This window comes from Rhinoraja longicauda, chromosome 14 (assembly GCF_053455715.1).
Source record: "Rhinoraja longicauda isolate Sanriku21f chromosome 14, sRhiLon1.1, whole genome shotgun sequence".
NCBI classification, from domain to species: Eukaryota; Metazoa; Chordata; class Chondrichthyes; order Rajiformes; family Arhynchobatidae; genus Rhinoraja; species Rhinoraja longicauda.
In genome coordinates this window covers 51,839,232-51,866,809 of record NC_135966.1, presented here as the reverse complement: position 1 = coordinate 51,866,809, position 27,578 = coordinate 51,839,232, and the positions used below count along the sequence as shown (strand labels likewise).

The following is a 27,578-nucleotide window of genomic DNA, read 5'->3' as shown; positions in this document are numbered from 1 at the left end:
TTTGTTATTATTTCATTCACTTAAAACACAGTGCATGCAATTAAATCTCTATACTTCTGTATTTAATTTATTATTCTAACATCAGCAATTTGAGTAACATCACAACTGGTCTCGCCATTTAACTGCAACCCACCTGCAATGAACTCGCCAGGCTCACTCCAACAGATTGCCATATTCGCAGAGTCTTGAACTTAGAGATCTTCTTTCTGAATATTGGTCTTTGAATCTCACACACACCAGGGTTTGGAAAGGAGTTCAACCCTGTTTCTAAGATCCCTTATTGCTATTCCTTCCATTTTCCTCTGATGTGATGATATTGCATTGATAGTCCTGTCCTGGTCAGACCAATTTCTTTCATCTTCATCCTGTTACCACCAGACGATTGATGTTACACAGCCTTCTCTATCCTTCACTTCACAAGTCATGAAGCATCTTAGCTGTTGGTAGTGAGCCAATCCAATACTCCAAAGCATAAGATTGATTTGCCCTCGCATCTTGCACAAAGACCAACCCTCAAACCAGGTTAGGTCTTCTTGGTGTTGAAGTTACAGGTGTCATTGAGACGCCAGCCTCATCACAGCCAAATTGCCTATATTTATATCTTACTTGACCTCTGGTTGTCTGTCATCTTGTGCTGGTTTCTAGTGGTAGAGTTATTATCAGTTGCTTGCTGGTAATTTCTTAACATCCTGAGAGAACTTTGTGGATCATTATCTATCCTTGTATATGATAGCCTTCAAATATCTATTCAAAGTTTAAAACTCATCTTTCCCCTGTTCTTCAATGGTAGGGTTTAACCCATTTACTATCACTCCATCATACTGATGGCTCAGTCCACGATGATGAAAGTGGAAATCCAGAAGACTGGAAATGCTGGAACCTTGAGCAAAACCCAGTTGGAGTAACTCAATGGGTCAGGCAGTATAAATAGAGAGAAATAGACGGATGATGTTTTGGATCAGGATCCTGCTTCAGACCTATTGATTTCTTCAAACACTTTGTTTTTTTGCTCATGATGATGGCAAATAGTCTGGGATTTTAGTTTCAGTCATAGAGTGATGTAGGATGGCAAAACTCAGAACAAAATCTGATAAGTAAAAATGTGAACAATGTCACAATTGTTCTCTTTGTAAGTTTAATCATTGTAAATAGTTGATTTCAGTGAGAAGTAAACATTTTATAAAGTAATTAGATGCAAAAACAAGATATTTTTGCAAACTTCTTTGTAGATGACGGAACAGTGTTAAATACCTTTCTTTGTCCACATTTTGTTCATGGAAGTGAAATTTACATTTCATTTGCAAAATTATTTTAACTTTCTCTTTAGTGAGATATAATGTTTGGCATAGCATTTTTATGTTACCTACTTGATGTATTTTGAATGGGTTTTAAAGGGGATCATTAAAAAATATATTTGTATACAAATCCTAATTAGAATTTGGAATTCTCGACTGTGGACCATTGGTGAAGAAGATCCCATGAATACATACAAAAGGCAATGAAATATTAAACAAAAAGTGAGATAAGAATATGTTTGAGATTGATACATTCCTTCAGCAACAGCAATTTCTAAGCTGTAATGAGATTTGCAATGCTTACTATTTCTACACATTTCTTAGGAATCTTGGCGTTTTGTCTCACCAGAGATTAACATCGGAGAAAATGTTTGTACCTCCCAATAGTTAAAAGTCAAGAATGTTTAATTGTCACATGTGCTGGGACTGGAACAATGGCATTGTTACTTGCTGTGGTTTTACAGACACATTAAGAAAATAACACAACAAATAAATATACAATAATCAATAACACAATAAATTATTAGTAACCAGATTATAATAGTGCAAACTGAAGTACGCACCGCAACCTAAACCTAGTCCATAGTGGTTCACTGCTGAGGTAGGGTTATGGTTAGAATTGTCCACTGTGGTTCCAGAGCTTAATGGTTAATAGGAAGAAGCTCTTCTGGAGCCAGGAGGTCATGGTTCTCAAGCTCCTGTACACACCTCCCGATCGAAGCAACGAGAGGAGAGTGTGGCCGGGATAGTGTGAGTTTTGGATGACATGAGCTGCTGCTTTGAGGCAGCTCTTCCTGCAGAATCCTTCAGTAATGGGGAGATCAATACCGGTGATAGACCGGGCAATGCTCACTACTTCTTGTGGCCTCTTAATCCTTGGCCATTCCAATTACTGAACCAGGCTATGATGTAACCAGTCAGTATGCATTCTACCATAAACCTGTAATAATGTGATAGAGTATTCGATTGAGTGAAGGATGTTATTGCAGGAACATGAAACACTTTAAAATTTAACTGTCAGTGTTATGATCACAATTCCCTGGCAATGGCCCATCAGCGGCTATCTATTCTGCTGCATGATAATTTATTGGGAACTAGTCGATACCAGTATAAATGCAAAATCAGTACAAAAAAATCAGCAAACCAAAGAAAATGTGCCACTGCACTCCTCCATTCAATATCTAGTTACAGTAGTTGTGGATAAATCTGGGAAATCATCCCACTGAATTAATTAATGCAGAGGGAGAAAAGCTTGCAGTTAAAAATCAGTTTTAGTCGAGACAAATCCACCACCCTGTCCTCCACATTTTAATTTCACTTCATTTATAAATCTAGGATTTACATTACGTGTCTGGTCATGTTGCTTTAAATGTCATGAAATTGCAAAGAGATTATACCTAATTTGAAATTGATACCATCATTAAAATCCTCTTTAAATATGTACGATTCTATTGTCGTAGAGTCGTACAGCATGGAATCAGACCCTTTGGCCCAACTCATCCATGCTGACTGAGATTCTGCAGCTACGCTAGTCCCATTTCCAGCTGCTTGGCCCATATCCCTCTAAACATTTTCTATTTATGTATCTGTTCAAATGTCTTTTAATATTGTTATAGTACCTACTTAAACTACTTTACCTGACAGCCCATCCCATATAACCACCACTCTGTGTGAAAAGGTTGTCTTTTATAGAAACATAGAAAATAGGTGCAGGAGTAGGCCATTCGGCCCTTCGAGCCTGCACCGCCATTCAATATGATCATGGCTGATCATCCAACTCAGTATCCTGTTCCTGCCTTCTCTCCATACCCCCTGATCCCTTTAGCCACAAGGGCCACATCTAACTCCCTCTTAAATATAGCCAATGAACTGGCCTCAACTACCTTCTGTGGCAGAGAATTCCACAGATTCACCACTCTGTGTGACAAAAAACTTTCTCATCTCGGTCCTAAAAGACTTCCCCCTTATCCTTAAACTGTGACCCCTTGTTCTGGACTTCCCCAACATCGGGAACAATCTTCCGGCATCTAGCCTGTCCAACCCCTTAAGAATTTTGTAAGTTTCTATAAGATCCCCCCTCAAAATTCCAGCGAGTACAAGCCAAGTCTATCCAGTCTTTCTTCATATGAAAGTCCTGCCATCCCAGGAATCAATCTGGTGAACCTTCTCTGTACTCCCTCTATGGCAAGAATGTCTTTCCTCAGATTAGACCAAAACTGTATGCAATACTCCAGGTGTGGTCTCACCAATGCCCTGTACAACTGCAGCAGAACCTCCCTGCTCCTATACTCAAATCCCCTCGCTATGAATGCCAACATACCATTCGCTTTCTTCACTGCCTGCTGCACCTGCATGCCTACTTTCAATGACTGGTGTACCACGACACCCAGGTCTCGTTGCATCTCCCCTTTTCCTAATCGGCCACCATTCAGATAATAATGTTCCTATTATGTTCCTATTAACTCTTTCCCCTCTCACCTTGAACCTATGCCCTCTAGTTCCTGATTTCCCCTACCCTTGGAAAAAGATTCTATACATCCACTCTATCCATTTCCCTCATAATTTTATACACTTCTGTAAATTCACCTGCTCTAATCCAAAAAATAATCTACTTGTCTGCCCAATCTCTCTCTGCAGCTCAGGCCCTCGAGGCATGGCAACATCCTCATAAATCTTCTCTGTATTCTTTTCAGCTTAAGGGCATCTTTCCACAAACAGGGTGACGAAAACTAAACACAATATTTCAAGTGCAGCCTCATCAACATCTTGTATAACTGTAATATAATGTCCCAACTTCCACACTCAAGTCCCTGATTGATTAAGGCCAATGTGCTGAATGCCTTCTTCACCACCCTATGTACATGTGGCACTACTGTCAAGGAACTATATACCTGTACTGCTAAGTCCATCTGCTCTACAAAACTCCCTACCATTCACTTTCAAGGTCCTGTCCTGGTTTTGACTTCCCAAAATGCGACACTTCAGAATGATCTGAACTAAACTCCATTTGCCATTCATCGGCCCACTTGCACAGCTGATCAAGATACCGCTGTGATTCTTGGAATGGAATGGAATCATTTACACTTTATTGTCACATGTGACTAGGCACGGTGACGTTCTTTGCTTGCATACCCAAAGTATACAAATGGCGGCCACCTACGGCGCTGACAAAGTTACAAAGCACGCCGGCTCCTCCTTTTCTCCCCCCCCCCACAGTGGTTCCCCCACGCTGGGTCCCCATCGTCCTTTGTTCTCCCACCCTCCCCTATTGTCCATTGTTCTTCCCCCACCTCCCTCACGCCAGGTCCTCCAATGTTCTTCCCCACCTCCCTCACGCCAGGTCCTCCAATGTTCTTCCCCACCTCCCTCACGCCAGGTCCTCCATTCTACTTCCCCTCCCTCCCTCCCTCACCATTCTTGACAACTACATTGTTTTTTGTTTCTGTTGTATTTTCTGAACAGTAAACTACTTGTCTGCATCCATCCACTCCTGTGGAATACATGGAACACCAGATAACTGAATGTGGACAGATTCATCACACTGCACTTCTGCCCAGTGTTCTTCTTAGAGCTGCAGCAGTTTCAGTCTTTGATTCCCTCTCACTCTGGTGACAACTTCACCTAAATATCAATCTTGTGGCCCATCCATCTTGCATTTGATTTCCACCTCTTCTCAAACATCAATCATATGTTGGTAGAGGCAAGCATCTGTAGATGTTGGCTTAAAAACAAAAGTACTGGAGTAACTCAGTGGGTTGGCAGCATTTCTGGACAACATGGATAGGTTCCGAATCTGAAGATGATTCCTGACCAGAAACACCATCTATCCATGTTCTCTAGAGATACTGCCTGACCCGCTGAATTACTCCAGCACTTTGTCTTTTCTTAGTGATATGTAGATGACAGGTTATGAAAAGGAATAATATTCAAACCCGTTCTTAACTATTTTTCTTCAGCATTTTGCTGTTGTCATCCATGTTTTGCATTTCCTTTAGGTTTGGACCACTCCAGAGATTATCCAGGGTAGACCACATATTAATAACTCAGTAAATCAATAATATAACTTTATATTCTGAAGCGTGCCGAGATATTTCATTATCGATTCTAGCACTGCGTAATACAAATTATGTCATAAGTTCTCTCGTAGCTGAACTGGATCTGACAGGTTTCTGCCGTACATTCTTGCATGTGTTCTTCATGCTGTAACCAGCTGAAATGAAGGTAGCACAGAGCACCACTGTAGAAGTATTGCCACAGCTTCACTGGCCTGCGATCAACCCTGACGTCCGGTACTGTCCATGTAGAGCTTGCACAATCGTCCTGTCACGGCGTAGGTTTTCTCCTGATGGTCCTGTTTCCTCCCTCCGTCCGAAGGTGCCAGATTGAGAGAATAATTGGCCATGGGTATTGCTAGGTTGTGACATTTGAGAGGATAAAGCAGTCGATCTGGGAATAGGTTACGTAGAGATTTTGTGGAAAGGAAGGGTGAGCTGGCATTGACCCGATGGGCCAAAGGCCTCATATGTCACATGGAAATGCCTGATGCAATATGGGTATAGTATGGATGTGGTGACTTTGGAGACAGTGCAGAAGAGGTTCACTAGATGTTGCCTAGATTAGAGGATATTTGGTCTTAGGAGAGGTCGGGTAAGCTTGAATTGTTGATGTCACTCCACGATACATCTAGATAATCTCATACCGGAACATGATTTTTTTAAAACATGTCCTGATGCAGGGTCCCAGCCTGAAATGTCAACCATCCTGTTGCTTCCACAGGGCTGCCTGACCCACTGATTTCATCCAACAGCTCATTTTATGCTCCAGGTTCCAGCATCTGTAGTCCCATGTGTCTTCAAGATTATAAAAGTTTCACAAGCCTTTATTTATTATTTGTATTAGAAAATGCTGGAGTAACTGAACAGGCACTAGGACCAGTCCAGAGCAAGGCAGCCCCCCTCAAACCCTCCACTGGGGAAGTAATCACAGACAAATGCCAGCAGATGGAGAGATGGGTGGAACACTACTCCGACCTCTACTCGAGAGAGAACATTGTGTCCCCCTCAGCCCATGATGCCATCGAGTGACTGCCGACCATGGATGAGTTAGATAATAATAATAATAATAAACATTTATTTTATATAGCGCTTTTCCAGATGCTCAAATACGCTTTACAAAAACAGTCATGACATAAAAACAAACAAACGAACTGTCCTGACGGAGAAGCGGCGAACAAATAGCGCCAGCGTCCTCTCACGTCAGGGTCCGGCAGTAGACAATAAAGAACACAAGACACACAATTACAATTTTTAACACAAACAGCCACCACAGTGATTGCTCCAGGCACACCCTCACTGTGATGGAAGGCAAAGAAAAGTCTTATCTCCTCCTCATTCTTCTCCCGTGGTGCCACGAGGCGATCGAGGCTCCCGACTTTTGAAGCCCCCACCGGGCGATGGAAAGTCCCAGGGCCGAGCCGAGCAGGCCGATGAAAGTCCTGAGCCCCCACCGGGCGATGAAAAGTCCCGCGGCCAGGCCACGCAGGGCGATGAGGGGCCTGCGAGCGGGTCAATCAAACCTCGCGCTTCAGGGCGGTCGAAGCTGCTACGGCTGGAGCTCCCGAAAGCCGGTCGCCAGCCAGGGACCTGCGAACTCCCGATGTTGCGGTCTGCAGGGCCCACAGCCGAAGCCTCCGAGATGGTAAGTCCAGGCCCTGCGACCGGAGTCTTCAAGGTCGATCCCAGCTGGAGGCCGCCGACTCCACGGGCCTTAGGCCGTAGCGCGAACGGAGATACGACACGATAAAGGTCGCATCTCCGTTGAGGAGGAGATTGGAAAAAAAGGTTTCCCCCACCCCCCCACCACCCCCCATATATACAGAGTTAAAAATAAATGAAAAGAAACATTTAAACGATAACAAAGACAAAAACAAAAAAAAGACAGAGAGACTGCCGGTGAGAACGCAGCTGCAGAACACAGCCACGCCCCCACCAGATGGAGAGCCGACGTTAGAAGAGCTCAGCAAGGCCATTGACAGCCTGGCCTCAGGCAAGGCCCCAGGCAGTGACGGGATTCCCCCTGACCTGATCAAGCATTGCAAGACTACCTTACTGCTTCCTCTGCATGTACCGCAGGACATGAGGGATGCCACGATCATTACCCTCTACAAGAACAAGGGCGAGAGAAGCGACTGCAACAACTACAGAGGCATCTCCCTCCTCAACACCGTCGGCAAGGTCTCTGCTCGGGTCATCTTGATCCGCCTGCAGAAGCTGGCAGAACGTGTCTACCCAGAGCCACAGTGCAGTTTCTGAGCTGGAAGGTCAACAGTAGACATGGTCTTCTCCCTTCGCCAGCTCCAGGAGAAGTGCAGAGAACAGCGGATGCCCCTGTATATTGCTTTCATTGACCTCACCAAGGCGTTTGACTTTGTCAGCAGAGATGGCCTATTCAAGGCTCTCCCAAAGATCGGCTGCCCATCAAACCTGCAGAGCATGATAGAATCCTTCCACATCAACACGAAGGGGACAGTGCAGTTCAATGGCAGTTTCTCGGAGCCCTTCGACATCCGCAGTGGCGTCAAACAAGGCTGCGTCCTCGCTCCCACACTCTGGGATTTTCTTCGCTCTGCTCCTGAAACATGCCTTCGGCACCGCAACAGAGGGGATCTACCTGCGTACTAGATCAGACGGCAAGCTCTTCAACCTCACCCGCCTCAGAGCCAAGACAAAAGTACGTGAAGCTCTCATCAGAGACATGTTGTTCGCCGATGATGCAGCAGTTGTGTCCCACACCCAGCAGGAACTACAGTCACTGATGGACCGCTTCTATCGGGCTTGCAAGGACTTTGGGCTGACCATCAGCCTGAAGAAGACGAACGTCCTGGGACAGGATACAGCCTGTCATCACCATCGACGACTACGAACTCGATGCCGTCCATCAGTTCATGTACCTCGGCTCCACCATCACCGACAACCTCTCCTTGGACACAGAGATTGACAAGAGGATCGGGAAGGCAGCTACAACTCTCGCTCGCCTCACAACTCGAGTGTGGACCAATCCAAAGCTGACAGTGAAGACAAAGATAGCAGTCTACAACGCCTGTGTCAACAGCACGCTGCTGTACGGCAGTGAGACATGGACTACATATGCCAGACTGGAGAGAAGACTCAACACCTTACACCTTGGAAGCATCCGCCGTATCCTGGGTATATCCTGGCAAGACAGAGTGTCCAACGCCGAGATTCTGTCTGGCGCTGGCCTTCCGAGTGTGTACACTCTACTCAGGCAGCGCAGGCTGCAGTGGCTGGGCCATGTCCACCGCATGGAGGATGGCCGTATTCCAAAAGACATCGTCTATGGAGAGTTAACATCTGGGAGGAGAACCATCGGCCGCCCCCAGCTACGTTACAAGGATGTCTGCAAGAGAGATTTGAAGGCGCTCGACATCGATGTGGAGTCCTGGGAGAGCCTTGCAGCTGACTGTACGAGGTAGAGAGGTACCCTGACCCAACATCTCAAAACGGGGGAAGAGAAACTGATGAACACAGCGGCAGACAAGCGTGCACGCAGAAAGGAGCGCAGCAACTTCAACAGACCAGAGACCACACACAAACGTGACCTTTGCGACAGAGACTGTCACTCCCGCATTGGTCTCTTCAGCCACAAGCGACGCTGTTCTAGCCGAGGTGTGGAGCAAGCAGCCAACGAGGATGCATCACCCATGGTCAGCCATGACCGAGGGGGCCTAAGAACTCTAGGAGAGAGGGAATGGGTGATGTTTCGGGTCGAGACCCTTCTTCAGACTTTATTTATTATTTGTTTATTTTGTGGGATGTAGGCCAGCATTCTTTGCCCATCACTAGCTATCCTTAACTGTGCCACACTGTGGGAAGGGTGTGATTGTTCCACAAACAGTGCAGTGGGGATTTGCCAGGATGTTGCCTGATTAGGGGACTTCATAGGGGGAGATTCATTACCTGTCATCTACATATCACTAAGAAGCTCCTGGAGTGAGGGCTGACTTTATTGTGGCATATAAAATTATGAGAGATATAATAGTATCTAAAGTCATAGAAAGAGTAGATAGTCAGAATCTTTTTCCCTGTGGTAGCAGTATCAAAAACAGAGGGCATGGGTTTCAGGTGAGAGGGAGAAATTTTAATGGGGTCTGAGGAGATTTTAAAAAAAATCATAGTTTGGTTGATATCCAGAACATGTGAAAGGAAGTGATCGATGCAGCTGCAATCCATACATTTAAGAGGCATTTGGACGGCACATAAACAAGCAATGCATAGAAGGACATGTACCGAATGGAGGGAAATAGGATTAGTGTAGGTGGGCAACATGGTTGTCATGGACGCGGTTGGCCAAAGGCTCCACAACTCTATCACTCTATAACACATGAGCATGGTTTGTAGACAGATGCAAGAAACTCATTCATTGTGCTCAGTACTAAAAAACTGAGCAACCATGGAAGTCCAAGGCCACAAGATATTGCAGAGAACTGTGGACACAGCCGAGATCATCACACAAACCAACGTCCCTTCCATTGACTCCATTTACACCTTACATTGCCTCGGCAAGGCCAGCAGCATAATCAAGGATGAATCACAGCCTGGTCACTCCCTCTTCTCCCCTCGCCCATTGGGCAAAAGATATAGAAGTGTGAAAACGCACACATCCAGATCAGGAACAGTTTCTTCCCAGCTGTTATCAGGCAACTGAACCATTCTATCACAGCCAGAGAGCTGTCCTGAACTACTATCTACCTCACTGGAGACACTCGGACTATCTTTGATTGAACTTTACTGGATTTATCTCGCACTACAGGTTATTCAAATTATTCCCTTTATCATGTATCTGTACAATGTGGATGGCTCGATTGCAATCATATATTGCCTTTGCACTGACTGGTTAGCATGCAACAAAAGCTTTTTACTGTACCTCGGTACACGTGACAATAAACTAAACTTAATCAAGTCATCTGTTGTCAAGCGTGAGCTCGCCCATTGCCGATTCAATCAGAAATGGAAAGGAAGCCTCTTGTTCTCTTCTGTAGCCCTACACACGTAGAGTTGTTCATTTTCAAGAGAGAGATTTTGCTCTTTGGGCCAAAGGAATCAAGGGATATAGGGAACGGGGTACTGATTTTGGATGATCAGCCATGATCATATTGAATGGCGGTGCTGGCTCGAAGGGCCGAATGGCCTCCTCCTGCACCTATTTTCTATGTTTCTATGTTTCTGGCTGTAACACTTCACTTTACAATTTCCTGAATAGGACTGACATGAAGAGCGCTTTTAAAAATGGAACGCACATAATTGCTTATTTTAATATCCTTTTGGGTTTTATTTAGCACTTTCTGTTTATTTTTCTTTCCCTCGAGAAGTTTTCCTTTCATGTACGCTGCGTTGGCCCGGATGAGTTGTTGGCATAACAGCCTTCTAGTTTGCCACGTTAATGATATTTACTGTCTTGTTTATGTAATTCAGGCATGAACCGAAGTGTGTTTATCCAGGGGAACTGTTGTGACTTCATCTATCAAATTGTGCAATCATCACATTAAAATCTCAACCAATTCCTCCGAGATACGCTCACTGAGAGGCTTGTAGAAGGGTTTGCTCTCCGGCATTGTGTTAGATGCCACTGAGTGCAAGGCTCATACACATTGGGAAGCTGTGGCCTTTATGCTAGATTTTTAATACTCGCATTAAACAGTTGCAGGTCTCCAGATGGTTTGGCAGAAGGAAACAGTGAGCTACATACTCCACACCCTTGAAGATTCTAGGTTCATTACCCAATCTGTTCTGAGTTTAGAGTGGCACAGAGAGTGGTGAATCTGTGGAATTCTCTGCCACAGAAGGTAGTTGAGGCCAGTTCATTGGCTATATTTAAGAGGGAGTTAGGTGTGGCCCTTGTGGCTAAAGGGATCAGGGGGTATGGAGAGAAGGCAGGTACGGGATACTGAGTTGGATGATCAACCATGATCATATTGAATGGCAGTGCAGGCTCGAAGGGCCGAATGGCCTACTCCTGCACCTATTTTCTATGTTTCTATAATGGCCCAGCTGGTGGAGTTGCTGCCTCACAATTGCAGCAACCTGCGTGCAACCCTGACCTGGGCTGCTGTGGGCGTGGAGTTTGCACGTTCTCCCTGGGACTTCCTGGGTTTCCCCCCCAAGTACTCTAGTTTCTTCCCATAATCCAAAGTCATTCGGGTTGATCGGCTAATTGGCCAGTGTAACTTTCGCCAAGTGTGCAAATGAGTGGTGACATTTGGCAGAAAAAACAGACAGGACTGTGTGTGGGAAGAATAAAATGGGATTAGGGAAGAGCGATGCCTGATGGTTCATGCAGACATGGAGGGCCAAAGGGATAGATTTCTTGCTGGCTGACACTATGATACTGAGTTACTGTCTTCAGCTGGGGCACTGGTTCGGATGATCAAACTGGAACAACGGCCACTACACTTAGTGCCGCTAACTTCAGCATCCACTCTTCAATCTTAACCTCGCCTCCTGTGTGTGTGAAGTTTGCCTGCTTTCTCTGTGATCACACGGGTTTCTCCTGGGTTTTACAGTTTCCTACCGCATATAAATCACTGTAAATCAAGAAGGGGTGTTGAAGGACATGTGTGAGATCGACCAAATTGCAGGACCAGCAAGAGGGTGAATGGGATTGATAGGATGTCTAAAGTAGGGGCCAGCATGAGCTAAATGGCCTTCTCCTATGTCATTATAAGTATAAGGCTTGTTAAGAAAATATAATTAATGCTACTGATAAGAAAGAGGAATCATTGGTCAGATCATTAACCATTAATCACTCTGTGCATTAACATTCACTTGTCTAGGTTCACAATGAAAAAGGGCACTTTCTCATGTATGTAGCTGTTTAGTTTTTTTGGTTAAGAGATACAGTGCGGAAACATAGAAACATAGAAACATAGAAAATAGGTGCAGGAGTAGGCCATTCGGCCCTTCGAACCTGCACCGCCATTCAATATGATCATGGCTGATCATCCAGCTCAGTAGCCTGTACCTGCTTTCTCTCCATACCCCCTGATCCCTTTAGCAAAAAGGGCCACATCTAACTCCCTCTTAAATATAGCCAATGAACTGGCCTCAACTACCTTCTGTGGCAGAGAATTCCACAGACTCACCACTCTCTGTGTGAAGAAATGTTTTCTCATCTCGGTCCTAAAAGACTTCCCCCTTATCCTTAAGCTGTGACCCCTGGTTCTGGACTCCCCCAACATCGGGAACAATCTTCCCGCATCTAGCCTCTCCAACCCCTTAAGAATTTTATATGTTTCTATAAGATCCCCCCTCAGTCTTCTAAATTTAAGCGAGTACAAGCCCAGTCTATCCAGTCTTTCCTCATATGAAAGTCCCGCCATCCCAGGGATCAATCTGGTGAACCTCTGTATTCCCTCTAAGGCAAGAACGTCTTTCCTCAGGTTAGGAGACCAAAACAGTACACAATACTCCAGGGTGAAACAGGCCCTTCGCCGCACTGACCAGCGATCCCCATACTCTCGCACTATCCTACACAGTAGGGACAAATTACAATCTTTACCAAAGCCAATTATCCTACAAACCCGTACATTTTTTAAGTGTGGGTGGAAATTGGAGCACCGGAGAAAACCTATGCTGGTCACGGGGAGAATGTACAAACTCTGTGCAGACAGCACCCACAGTCAGGATCGAACCCAGACCTCTGGTACTGTAAGGCAGCCACTCTCCCACTGCACCACCGTGCCACCCTGTGTTGAGGGAAAGGTGAGGAGAGAATACATATGGCCCTTACATTCTGTGCTGCAACAAGGCATTTGGTATACCTCTAAGCTGAGGGACACTCAGGGGAGGTTATTAGAACATAGAACATGGAATAGTATAACAGTCTATTAATCAACATGGGTTCAAAGCAATTAATACCAGTGAATCAGAGCTTTAGCAGTTGACTGACACAATCAGATATATCTTGGAGTGTTTGCTCCAGAGCTACCTAACTGGCATTTTAATATGGCCATCAGCATCAAGAAAAGAATAAAAGTGCAGTTCATTCTTCAATACAGGGAATGTGATGCCTAATTTGTAAACAGTAATGTTCCACAAAAGTAAAATATCACCAAATAATCATCTGTTTGAGTGGCCTGCCAACTCCACTGGTCCTCTTTGAAATAGCACCATTGCTATCTATGCACCAGTGCTATCTATGCACCAGTGCTATCTATGCACCAGTGCATAGCACCTGCCAACTCCACTGGTCCTCTTTGAAATAGCACCATTGCTATTTGTGCACCATTGCTATCTATGCACCAGTGCATAGCACCTGCCAACTCCACTGGTCCTCTTTGAAATAGCACCATTGCTATTTGTGCACCATTGCTATCTATGCACCAGTGCATAGCACCTGCCAACTCCACTGGTCCTCTTTGAAATAGCACCATTGCTATTTGTGCACCAGTGCTATCTATTTGTGCACCATTGCTATCTATGCACCAGTGCATAGCACCTGCCAACTCCACTGGTCCTCTTTGAAATAGCACCATTGGACACCTTGGTCCAGCTGTAAAGGCAAGTAGGCAGCACGGTGGCACAGCGGTAGAGTTGCTGCCTTACAGCGCTTGCAATGCTGGAAACCCTGAGTTCGATCCCGACTACGGGTGCTGTCTGTACGGAGTTTGTACGCTCTTCCCGTGACCTTGCGTGGGTTTTCTCCGAGATCTTTGGTTTCCTCCCACACTCCAAAGAAGCACAGGTATGTAGGTAAATTGGCTTGGTAAATGTAAAAATTGTCCCTAGACTAGTGTAGAATAGTGTTAATATGCAGGGATCGCTGGTCGGAGCAGACCCGGTGGGCCAAAGGGCCTATTTCCACGCTGTATCTCAAAACTAAACTAAACTAAACTCAGTTTAACACCTCATTTAGAAGGAAGTTCCTCCAAAAAAGCTAAGTCCTCACTGTGATGTCCTTGGGATGAGACTTGTTCCCACAATCTGTAGTACAAATGCAGAGAGTTAGCATTGAGCTAGTGTTAGCATTGAGCAAGTCTTAACATTGAGCTAGTGTTAGCATTGAGCAAGTCTTAGCATTGAGCAAGTCTTAACATTGAGCTAGTCTTAGCATTGAGCTAGTGTTAGCATTGAGCAAGTCTTAGCATTGAGCTAGTGTTAGCATTGAGCTAGTGTTAGCATTGAGCTAGTGTTGGCATTGAGCAAGTCTTAGCATTGAGATAGTGTTAACATTGAGCTCGTGTTGAAGCCATGAACTGCGTACACCGTTGAAAAAGAGTGAAATACCTGCAGGATGTAGTCCTGCCTCACAATGCTTTAAACACAATAAGAAAAGTGATGACATCACTGCTATTTTGACCATGGTCCTCTTCCACATCAGTTTTTCAATAATGACCATATAATCTGTTTCAATTATGTTGATTTGTAAATAGAAATTGGCTAGGGCTTCAGAAATAAATTCCGTTCTCTTCGTAAGAGTGCCACGGGATATTTGATATATTTCTCAGAGAGCATGCAGCATTTTAGTTGCCAGGGACACTCAGGACTCATCTGTAAATTCATCAATTTCAATAACCTCTTGGTATCACACTTGTAACATAATCCCGCTGAGTTACTCCAGCATTTTGTGTCTATATTCGGTGTAAACCATCATCTGCAGTTTCTTCCTACACATAATCTCTGTGTTTCTTTCCATTCTGGTGCTAGCTTACAGACCGAGTAGTTTCAGTCTGAAGAAGGGTCTTGTCACCCATTTTTTCTCTCCAGAGATGCTGCCTGACCCGCTGAGTTACTGCAGCATTTTGTGTCTACCCAGTATTCTCTTTTGTTTTAGTTATGCAGTAAAGCTACACTTTTGTATCTTGCTGTTCCAACAATATTCTTTCTTCTCTGTCTGTTCTCGTTCAACTCCCTCTGTCCACATCTCCTCCCGCCAGATCTATTGACATGAACTTGTCATTCCCACCCTCTCTCAGCCTGCACCGCCATCAATTGTATTGTTCAGTCTCTCTGGTCTGCTGCCTGGTCTCCACCCTCTCCTGGTCCCATCCCACCCTATTCTCTACTTCATCGCTAATTCTTTCTTGTTTTGTTAACAGTCTGAAACATTAACTCCCTTTCTCTATCGACAAATGCTGCTTGATGTGCTGAATAGTTATACAATTATCATATAATAGTCATACAGCATGGAAACAGGCCCTTCAGCCCAACTTCCCCATGCCGACCATGTACACTAGTCTCACCTGCTAGCATTTGGCCCATATCCTTCTAAACCTATCCTACCCATGTATCTGTCTAAATGTTTCTTAAATGTTGCAATAGTGCCTGCCTCCTCTGGCAGCTCGTTCCATACACCCACCACCCTTCTGTAAAAAAGGTTACCCCTCTGGATCCTATCCTCCCCCCATCCCCCACCACCTAAATCTAGGTCCACTGGTTCTTGATTCCCATACTCACAGCAAAATACTATGCATTTACCCAATCTATTCCTCTCATGATTTTGTACACCTCTATAAGATCACCTCTTGTGCTCCAAGGAATAAAGTCCTCGCCTGCTCAACCTCTCCCTGTAGCTCAGGCCCTTCACTCCTGGCAACATCCTCGTAAATCTTCTCTACACCCTTGAAACTTGACTACAGACTCAAACTGTAGGTTTATTTGTAGGTTTGTAGATTGGACCCCAGTCCTTTGGCTCAAAACAGAAGCGTTATCAACTAAGCTGCAATAAACGCAGTAAATTTCAAATCTCCATTTCTGTGAAATACAATATTTAGTATTTACTAGACCAAGTGGACACGTTGGGCCCAAACCTCTTCTGCAATGGTGCAGCACCCCCTCCTCCCCCACTCCCTCCCCTCTCCCCCCACTCCCCCTCCCTTCTCCCCCCTCGCCCTCCCCTCTCCCTCCCCCACTCCATCCCCCTCAACCCCCCTTATCCACTCCCCTCCCTCCACCCCCCTCCCTCCCTCCGTCCCCTCCCTAGGAGATAGATGAAAACTTTAAAATGTGAATAACTTTAAAAATATAACACCGATTTCAATGAAACTTCTTCCATTAGCACCAAAGCAACAACAAAATTGTTGCGCTATCGTGTACCGTTTTGGCTGTAGTTCAGGAACAAACAAACAAACAAATGAGAGTTTTAGTACATAGATTAGAAGCATATTGACATAATATTATTGCACACAATTTACTTGTAAGCTGTGATGTCTGATTGGAAACATGTTGGCATAGTTGTAATCAGCCATGAACATGATGGCTTGCACCTTTGGCCAAGTTGTGGGAGACCTACACATTGTCTATGGAGAACCATATAAAATACACTGTTGCCATTAGGACAGGAAGGGTAAGTGGAGAAAACTACAGCAGAGAAATAAATCTGTCGTAAAGGAAGCCAAACTGGTAAATGGAACCATCAGACAATGCCGAGAAGAAAGCAATCAATATTTATTTTTCAGAATAAAAACATAGATTGCTCTCTCAGGGCCTTGGCATCAAATCACTTCAATTTTAGTGAGTCTAATTACATCTCAGTGATTTATTTGAACAGACAATACTACTTTGTATTCCTATTTTTTAATATACTGAATAACTGTGAAGCTTTTCTCATGGACCTTGTTATTTGCTTTACAATCTGGGAAACATTGCTGCTTGCATTGGATGGTCTCCACGAGATCTGCCCCTTGCTGCAGGCAAGCGTCAGTGCAGTGTGACCTGTGGCACTCTAACTGCAATGCCATCTCGCTGCTGACCAAGTTCGGGCTCAAGTTCAAGTTCATAGTCACGTGCAAAGGTGTAATGAGAAATCTTCCTTGCAAACCATCTCTGGGACAGAATCTCAGACCAACACACAAATACAAATTATACATAAATTACACGTAAAATTGTAAAAGTAAACAGACTGCAAATAAAAAAGACAAAATTGGAAAAGAAACAAAAGTCCACAGTTGTACAAGACGTGTGGCGTGGTGTTCAGTTTTCACAGTAGGGTTAGGGGTGTGGGAAGAAACCGGAGTAGTTCAGTTTAGTTTATTGTCACCTGTACCGAGGTACAGTGAAAAGCTTTTGTTGCGTGCTAACCAGTCAACAGATCGATCCATTCACAGTGTATGGGTACGTGATTAGGGTTGTGTGAATTGGTTTGAATTCCTGATAGTTGCTGGAAAGCAGCTGTTCCTGAACCTGGCAGTGTGGGACTTCAGGCTTCTGCACCTCCTGCCTGATTGTAGCAGTCTTCATCTTGTGCATGACATGCAGAGCCTAAAGTTGTGGGTCAAGGGTAGACATCCAGGCCAAGACAGCAGCAGTTGCTGGGCGGATGGCCTTGATACCACCAGGGAAAAGCCTCAGTGAGCAGTCATTCACCATGTGTGGGATGGTCTGGTCTGGATATCCGCAGTGGCAAGCAGGGCTGTCTGTCTGTCATCCCCCACTTGTGCAGGTGGGCTGTTCTTGCATGGAGGGTTTTGATCCTGTTCAGGGTTAGCCATTACTCGCGATGGAGGCCAAATCCCGGTGGTTTCACGGTGGGGTCTGTGATGACCTCTCCGTTGCAGTGAGAAGTAGCCATGGGCCAGATGGTGCAATCCTTGATGATAGACGCTGCTTTCTTCAGCCCCTAATGTAGATGCCTTACAGCGAATGCAGTGCCGGAGACTCAGGTTCGATCCTGACTACGGGCGCCGTCTGTACAGAGTTTGTACGTTCTCCCCGTGACCTGCGTGGGTTTTCTCCGAGATCTTCGGTTTCCTCCCACACTCCAAAGACGTATGTTAATTGACAGGGTAAATGTAAAAATTGTCCCTCGTGTGTGTAGGATAGTGTTAATGTGCGGGGATCGCTGGGCGGCGCGGACCTGGTGGGCCGAAGGGCCTGTTTCCGCGCTGTATCTCTAAATCTAAATCTAAATTATACAAATTCTCACCAAAAATCGGCAAGCAAAGTTTGACAAAATTTTAGAGTGCTTGAATTAGTTTGGGACATGGATATAATTAAAGTGCAAATTATAATATCAAATCCAATCTTGCCATTTAAAAGAAATCTCTTGATTTTGAAATATTGAGAAAGAAAATTACAGAACATTTATATAAAATTAGCACTACTGGGACCAAATTATTGATGAGTGGTAATCATAGTTTAGTACAACATTAAAAAAATTGTGTAACTAAACACAAGGTTGTCAGGCTGTTTATATGAAGACTACATCATAAATACCCTGAAATTAATACCAGTTCAAATAATTTCACCGTGATTGTTCTAGTAAAGCCTGGAAACCAGCACAACCTCTGTCGAAACACTACTTTCCTGCTGCAAACTCCAAGCTTTCTATATTGAGCTTCACACGTCCCAGGTTTCTGTCAATTTCCACGAAAAATAAAACCAAATACCAATAGTTTTAGCTGCTCTTACCATGACAAAATCCATGGCCTTCAACAGAGCCAACTTTGTCAAGGTCAGGCCCGCGAATCATTATTTGCGATTTCAGCGGGGTCCTTCTTGAAGAGACCCCCGGGATCGGGGATACATGATTGCACTCCAGTCCCATGCCTGGTGTAGTCACTGCTGAGGCCATTTGGGAACCACTTACTCTTCCAGCAGTGTAGCTGACAGGCCTTCCCAAAAGGTTTCACGCCTCAGTCTATACGCCGCTGTGATGTTTATGCAATATTAACATAGGGATTTTTGTCCTTGCAGCAACAGTGTGAAATGGCCAAATCTGTTTCACTTTAAAAGAATGTGGAGATGGAGATAGTGACAGGAAAGACAGCCAGCAAGCCAACTCATCTCTTGTTGGAAGGTTAGAAACATAGAAACATAGAAACATAGGTGCAGGAGAAGGCCATTCGGCCCTTCGAGCCAGCACCGCCATTCATTGTGATCATGACTGATCGTCCACAATCTATAAAGCTTCTCCCCATATCCCTTGATTCCACTAGCCCCTAGAGCTCTATCAAACTCTCTCTTAAATCCATCCAGTGATTTGGCTTCCACTGCCCTCTGTGGCAGAGAATTCCACAAATTCACAACTCTCTGGGTGAAAAAGTTCCTTCTCACCTCAGTTTTAAATGGCCTCCCCTTTATTCGAAGACCGTGGCCCCTGGTTCTGGACTCGCCAACATTGGGAACATTTTTCCTGCATCTAGCTTGTCCAGTCCTTTTATAATTTTATATGTTTCTATAAGATCCCCTCTTATCCTTCTAAAATCCAGTGAATACAAGCCTAGTCTTTTCAATCTTTCCTCATATGATAGTCCCGCCATCCCAGTGATCAATCTCGTGAACCTACGCTGCACTGCCTCAATTACAAGGATGTCCTTCCTCAAATTAGGAGACCAAAACTGTACACAATACTCCAGATGTGGTCTTACCAGGGCCCTATACAACTGCAGAAGAACCTCTTTACTGCTATACTGAAATCCTCTCATTATGAAGGCCAACATGCCATTAGCTTTCGTCACTGCCTGCTATACCTGCACACCAACTTTCAGTGACTAGTGTACAAGGACACCCAGGTCTCGCTGCACTTCCCCCTTACCTAACTCCATTGAGATAATAAGGAGATTGAAAGGACCTCAAATATAGTTCAGTTTTACAATATGAGCCTGTTTGTCTGAAGTCACTAACTTCACCACACTGATACACAGATTGATTTGAATCATTCATTACCCGTGCAGACATTTGCTTCAGTCTTGGCTTCTTTTGTGTCACCATTTGGTTGTTCATTATTAAGTTTATAAACTTTACAGTAGACAATCGGCAGGGATAGATAGGCAAAATGCAAGTAAAAATTTTGTGTGCTGGCTCAAAGGGCCAAATGGCCTCTTCCTGCACCTATTTTCTATGAAATTCTATCAATGCACAAACAAGACATTAAGTTCAATACCCTGGAGGTATTACTTGATTTTTTTAAATAAAAGGAAAATCAGAGAGTTTTGAATCTGGAATTCTCTGCCTCAGAAGGCAGTGGAGGCTAATTCTCTGGATGCTTTCAAGAGAGAGTTAGATAGAGCTCTTAATGATAGCGGAGTCAGAGGGTATGGGGAGAAGGAAGGAACGGGGCACTGATTCTGAATGATCAGCCGTGATCACATTGAATGGCGGTGCTGGTTCGAAGGGCCGAATGGCCTACTCCTGCACCTTTTGTTTATTGTCTATTGTATAATATTCTGCTGAGGAGTTCAGTTGCAGGTATTTACAAAAAAAAATGTGCTCACCATTTTATTTGAAAGGCGCATTAGATTGTCATTATACGAAGTTGAAGCAGAGCATTGAATCTCAGTTACAAACAGTTGTTTTAGTGACAAAGCATGGAAGCACAGTGGCACATTGTGCTGCTGAATGTTCGGACGTGGGATAAGTGCCCGCATCTCTCTCATGCTACGTTCTCTCAGTGGGAGTTAACAAGAGAATAACAGCACCAAATGGAATGAAAAATTAAGAGTCAAGTCATCTTGCAACATGTGCAAATACCTGCCCAATACTCAGGGCTGGAAAGTTCTTTTTGCATTCAATCAAAATGAAAGTCTGTGCGGTCTGTGCCTGAGCTTAATTGCTGAATGTGAGGAGAAGATGGCAGAGGGGAGGCTCCTGTAACCACCAACATAATGATGCTGAATTATGCAAGGCCGGACCGATCAGGGCAAGAAAGAGCTACAAGAATGATCTTGCGATGCATTGGATCAAGTACCGGCATGTGTTTCTAGCCGTGCTTGCTGCTCTGGGACAAGGCAGATTTATACAAGACCATCACTCTGAAGGCATTGATCAATCTGTGATTGCAGAATTCCAAATTAGTGATGCATTTGACACCACCGCAAAAAGAGCAGCTTGCCATTATCTGATCAGTTGCACTTCCACAATGGAGTACTGAAGTTCCTGGAAAAGGACTTTCTTCTTTTATTGAAGGTGGGTGAGGATGAAACAAGAGTATGAGTGAAAATGATCCAAAGTCATTGTTTCTGAAGCTCGTGAAACTGCAGTGCCTTCAACAGACAGCCTGGACACCCTCTCTCACTGCTCCCCACCTTTGTTTATACAGAGGGTAGGTGAGATAATGAAGCAGCAAGCCAATTATCTCATAAAAGGCTCCTATTCACAAAATGCTGGAGTAACTCAGCAGGTCAGGCAGCATCTCAGGAGAGAAGGAATGGGTGACGTTTCAGGTCGAGACCCTTCTTCAGACTGATGTCAGGGGGGCGGGACAAAGGAAGGATATAGGTGGAGACAGGAAGATAGAGGGAGATCTGGGAAGGAGGAGGGGAAGAGAGGGACAGAGGAACTATCTAAAGTTGGAGAAGTCGATATTTATACCACTGGGCTGCAAGCTGCCCAGGCAAAATATGAGGTGCTGTTCATATGAGGAGGCCCATGACAGAAAGGTCAGACTGGGAATGGGAAGCTCCAATCATGTCATGAATCACATGAGAGAAAGTCCAACACTATATGCCTGTCACCTCAATCTATGTTGGGGTTATTGATTTACAATCAGTGGTGGCTTGATTTGATACAGCCTCCGTTTACAGATGAATATGAATTTCATTTTGTACCACTTTCATTTGTGACTTCATCCACACAAAGTTTAAGAATTATAAAATGATATCCACGAGTGTAACAAGTGATAATGAACTGTTAATTGCTGACAAATGCAACTGTTACCTTTGTACCAAAGCAAAATTACACTAAGAGGTTTTAATAACCAAATCAGCTGATGTAATCTTGCTTCTCCGGAGCCCATCAGTGAATCACACAGATGTTGAGTACTTTATATTTAATTTGTTCCCTGTTTTGGAAAGTGACTGCCACCTTTTAGAGAAGCTCAGAAAGGCAGCCTGATTAAGAGAACAATTACCATGGCTACAGTCCATGAGAGGAGGACAATTTAAAAGGATGACGAGACAGTGTGCCTAAATCATCTCAAAAGGGTGAGCTTCATATGAAAAGTGTATTATATCAAAAAGCAACAACATTATTCTTTCGTAAGTTATAGTAAATGTCTGCAACCTCTTTAGCTGAGCCCACTTCACATTTCTGAGCTGTGACAAAATACCTCGGATCACAGAAGGTATGAAAATTGTGCAAATATTAAAATTAATATTTAGTATTCCCAAACATGCAATTGCATCATGTACAGATAGAGAGAGACTAGGACTTTCCTGTATCTATGTCTGTTGGACAGAAGGATTTTGGAATCAAAGAAATTGCCAAGACTGGGCAGGGCTATAGGGAGAGGTTGAGAATGCTGAGGCTTTATGCCTTGGAGCGCAGAGGCCCAAGTGGTGATCTTATAGTAAAATCATGAAGATAATTGATAGGTCCTCTTCTATTCTCATAAAATCTTTTGTTTTTATTGGAGTGTGCCTGCATGGACACTTGGAGCCTTTGAGTTCCTTGATGACGTAAATATTAAATTATTATCATTTTGCGCTGGTTGCTCTGGATTTTGCCCCATTGTATTTATTAAATGATCTTTAGCTTACTGCATCCAAAATATTCTTCATTGGTTAATCTCTGCTCTTTTGTTCATAATTCACCAATCACTGCATACATCTTCAGCCACATAGATTTGAATTCTGGATTTCTAACTCCTTTGTCTAACCAGTGCATTTCCAACATAACTATACCCATTCAAAAGCTACCAATTTACCCATTTAACCTTGGTTTTGGATGATCTTCCTGCTGAGTTGACTCTGTGTCCAATTTTCTTTCCTGTAGAATTTGTGGCGAAGGTCTTTACCATTGGGGATGCTATATATATATATATATACACACACACACACACACACACACACACACACACACACACACACACACACACACACACACACACACACACACATATATATATATATATAATAATTAATGTGATCTTCATTCCATATATATATATATGTGTGTGTGTGTGTGTATATATATATTCCTTTTTGTAATGAAGTTCACATTTATAAAGATATATATTTGTGTGTGTGTGTGCGTGCGTGCGTGCGTGCGTGCGTGCGTGCGTGCGTAAGATACATCTTTGGGATGCACTGGGATGCATCCTCAGTGATGTGACCTGGGGTCATCGGGTGTTTCGGGTCTCACAACATCAGACACCCTCGCCCAGGATCAGGCCCCGACTGGCAAGTGTGATCTGCATTACAAAAGGAATATATATATATACATATATACACATATATATATATGGAATGAAGATCACATTTATTATATATATATGTGTGTGTGTGTGTGTATATATATATATATATATATACACACACACACACACACACACACACACACACACACACACACACACACACACACACACACACACACACACACACACATATATACATATATATACATATATATATATAAAATAATAAATGTGATCTTCATTCCGACAAGGATATTGTGGTGGATTATGATATATTTTTGATCAGCTCATGTCAATATAAGGAAATGCATTAAACGTGGGTGCAGGAAGCTTGTTTATATTTTTGTTGTGGTTTCACTTTACAGCAGCACAGTGCTGCGGTTAGTGGAGCTGTTGTCTCACAGCTAACCGGGTTCGATTCTGACTTTGGGTGCTGTCTGTGTGGAGTTTGCATGTTCTCCCTGTGACCATATGGGTTTCCTCTGGGTGCTCCTGTTTCTTCCCACATCCTAAAGATGTGCAGATGTTTAGTCTCGATTGCTTCTGTGCATAAACCCCGCTAGAGTGAAGGAGTAGGTGTGAAAGTGGGATTCTTGGAACTGGTATGCATGGATGATCAATGGCAGGCGTGAACTCAGTGGGCCAATGTTTCCATGATGTATTTTCAATCAATCAATCACTCAGTTAAGATCATCTTTATGGCCTGGCTCTGAATATCGCTAACTCAGCAAGAAAAAAACGTTGGATCTTCTGGTCTGTGTGACTTTGGTAATAATCCAGGTGGTCTGTTCATATATTGGGCTGCAAGAAACTTGAGCAAAAGTTTGACAAGAGATCCTTGCAGCTCTGTTTCCACTCATTCTTCATCATCATTACATTCCCTCATGTTCAATTGACCAAAGTTCCTGGCATCATCCTAAAGTACAAAATCGACTGTAAATATCATGGCTCTTTGCTTGATTTCTCTATCCAGTTCTTCACGATTAATCATTGTACAAATAAATCTAGATGCATGATGCAATTATCTAAAAAAACGTAACAGTTTCAATCCTCACAGGACTTTGGGATGTTGTGTGCAGAATGCACCAGATTGAGTTGAGTAATGTAGATAGTAATGTTACCCTGACAATCTGTAGTTGGCTTGATTGCTGTTAACAATTTAAGAGAATTTCCACAGGATTTATCTTCATGGTACTTTAACCTGAAGTTATTTCCCTTCCTGAGGGGATTAACTACATTAAGTAAAGTTGATTGTAAAGTAACTTGCACACGGTTGGCTGGTTGCAGCGAGCATCATACGTGAGCAGGCAAGTCAGCCAGCACATCCCTGAATCAACTGGGCTGGGAACAGTGTTGTGGGCATTTCTGACTGCAGTGCCACAGGCAAGACATTGCAACTCGGCAAACTGGTGACATATGAACTTTCTGGATTCCTTTACTGCTGGAGATCAAATGGTCCAAGTGTTTCCTATAAATACTGACCTTATATGTGAATACGACACAATCATGTTTGTGGTCACGGCATTGGGCTAGGTACATTGTGAAGGCCCAAATGAAGGAAGCTCATATATGCACGCACGCACGCACGCGCGCACGCACGCACGCACGCACGCACGCACGCATGCTCACTCCTCACTCACTCACTCACTCACTCACTCACTCACTCACTCACTCACTCACTCACTCACTCACTCACTCACTCACTCACTCACTCACTCACACACTCACTCACTCACTCACTCACTCACTCCTCACTCACTCACTCACTCACTCACTCACTCACTCACTCACTCACTCACCAACTCATCACTCACTCGCTCTCACCACTCACTCACTCACTCACTCACTCACTCACTCACTCACTCACTCACTCACTCACTCACTCACTCACTCACTCACTCACTCACTCACTCACTCACTCACTCACTCACGCATACTCACACATATGCACCCGCACTCACACTCTCATATTCTTACACTCACACACTCCCACACACCCTCTCTCACACACTCACTGATACATAGTAAAATATACGCACACTTACTGACATTGTGTGTGAACGTGACACAATGATATCGGTGCCCAGGAAATGGACAATCTTCATTTTGTAGGCCCAGAGGAAGGCAGCACACATATACGTACACACACATGCACACACACACATGCACGCACGCACATGCACACACGCACGCACGTCCACACGCACACACACATGCATGCACGCACACACGTCCACATGCACACACATGCACCCACGCATACACACACACGCGCACGTCCACACGCACACATGCATGCACGCACACACGTACGCGCACACACATGCACGCACGCACACACACGCACACACACACACACACACACACACACACACACATGCTCTCACAATTAAAAATACACCTTCATGGAACACACACATGGGAGTAAGCACAGAAACAAACACACACGCTCATGCAAATACCCAACAGCTCACTATCCTTTTAAGAAAGAAATTGCCATGCTCCCCGTGAGAAGGTGTGTGGGAGTGTGTATGAGATGTGAGAGTATGAGTGTGTTTACTCTCATGGTGTGTACCTTTATTTCCTGATGTGGGTTAGAACAGTCATAGTTGGACCTTGTTATCAAGCTTTCCTTGTTTTTTGCTTCATTGCAACTATCTGTGTGCATTGGTGCATATGTAGACGTGCATTGATAAATGTGCATGGATATCTATGAATGTGCATGGATATCTATTTTGTTGAATGAAGACAGCTATATTTAAGCTGTACTTCCTTGCAAAGTTTGAGCAATAATATTTCTTGCTCGTTAAATACCATAGTATTTAATTTCTGTTGCCACTTATGTTATTAATTGAAATCTGTGTTTTATAAAGTGAGGGAGATGCCAAACAAAAGGCGCTGCATAAGTATTCAGAGGAGCAATTGACAGGCTGCCATTGAAGAATGGTATTCAAGTTTGTTTCACGCCCAAACAAATCTAATTTCCTTAAATTCAGACATTCTGGTGAAAATGATGGATGGGAAGAATCCAGCTGTTAAACAAGCTAGGTCTTCATGACTGGCCAGAGCGTTAACACCTTCGAGAACAACCATGGACTAATGATCAGAATACAACCTTCTGAACGGTTTTATTTGACACCATCTATATACTAAATCTCTCGTTTGTTTGTTTGTTTGTGATCGAACTTCAGCCGAAACGGTACAAGATAGCTCAACAATTTTAGGCCCACCTTACATCACCGTCATCGCTTTAATGGTAAAAATGACAGTTTTATTGAAATTGGTGTTATATTTTTTAAGTTATTCACATTTTAAAGTTTAAAAAACCAGCGCATCCATGTCATGATGGTGCCCATCAGCCGCCCATGTGCAGTAATACCTCCATGTTCCACGTCACCATGGAAACCCGATGGGCGGGGATGGCGGCGCCGCCGGAGAGCCCCGAAGAATGGAGGGGGGGGATAAGGGGGGGGATAAGGGGGGATGGAGTGGGTGACTGGGGGGTGGGAGGGGAAGGGGGGAGTGGATGGGGAAGAAGGGGGGTTGAGGGGATGGAGTGAGGGAGGGGAGGGTGCTAGACCAATGCAGAAAAAAACACAATTTTAAAGAGAAATCGTGATTTTCATTGAGATTTATTTAATTTTTTTTTAAAGCCATTTATTTTAAAGAAAAATGCGATTTTTCCCCTCATCACAATGGCAACCCAATGAGTTGTGGGCCCAATGGGTCCACTTGGTCTAGTAGAAACATGGAAAATAAGTGCAGGAGGAGGCCATTTGGCCCTTCAAGACAGCACCGCCATTCAATGTGATCATCCACAATCAGCCTGCCTTCTCCCTATATCCCTTGATACCGCTAGCCCAATAGAGCTTTATCTATCTTTTAAATTAATCCAGTGAATTGGCCTCCACTGCATTCTGTAGCAGAGAATTCTACAAATTCACAACTCTTCGTGTGAAAAGGTTTTTTCTCACCTCAGTTTTAAATGCCCTCCCCTTTAATCTAAGATTGTGGCCCCTGGTTCTGGACTCACCCAACATTGGGACCATTTTTCCTGCCTCTAGCTTGTCCAGTCCTTTTATAATTTTATATGTCTCTATAAGATCCCCTCTCATCCTTCTAAACTCCAGTGAA

The 27,578-nt window shown here is 44.0% G+C and overlaps 1 protein-coding gene across 3 annotated transcripts in view; it reads left to right on the top strand.

The window, feature by feature from the left end:
* Nucleotides 1-27,578, top strand: part of LOC144600260 (slit homolog 3 protein-like) — a 595,019-nt gene that overhangs the window by 321,603 nt on the left and 245,838 nt on the right. Inside the window, exon 1 of one of the 3 annotated variants that reach the window (XM_078411834.1) lies at nt 21,177-21,214. The exons of the other annotated variants lie outside the window; for them this stretch is intronic. The gene's annotated coding sequence lies outside the window, so the exon portion shown is untranslated. Of the gene's footprint in view, nt 1-21,176; nt 21,215-27,578 lie in introns of those variants that run through there. 3 annotated transcript variants of the gene reach the window in all.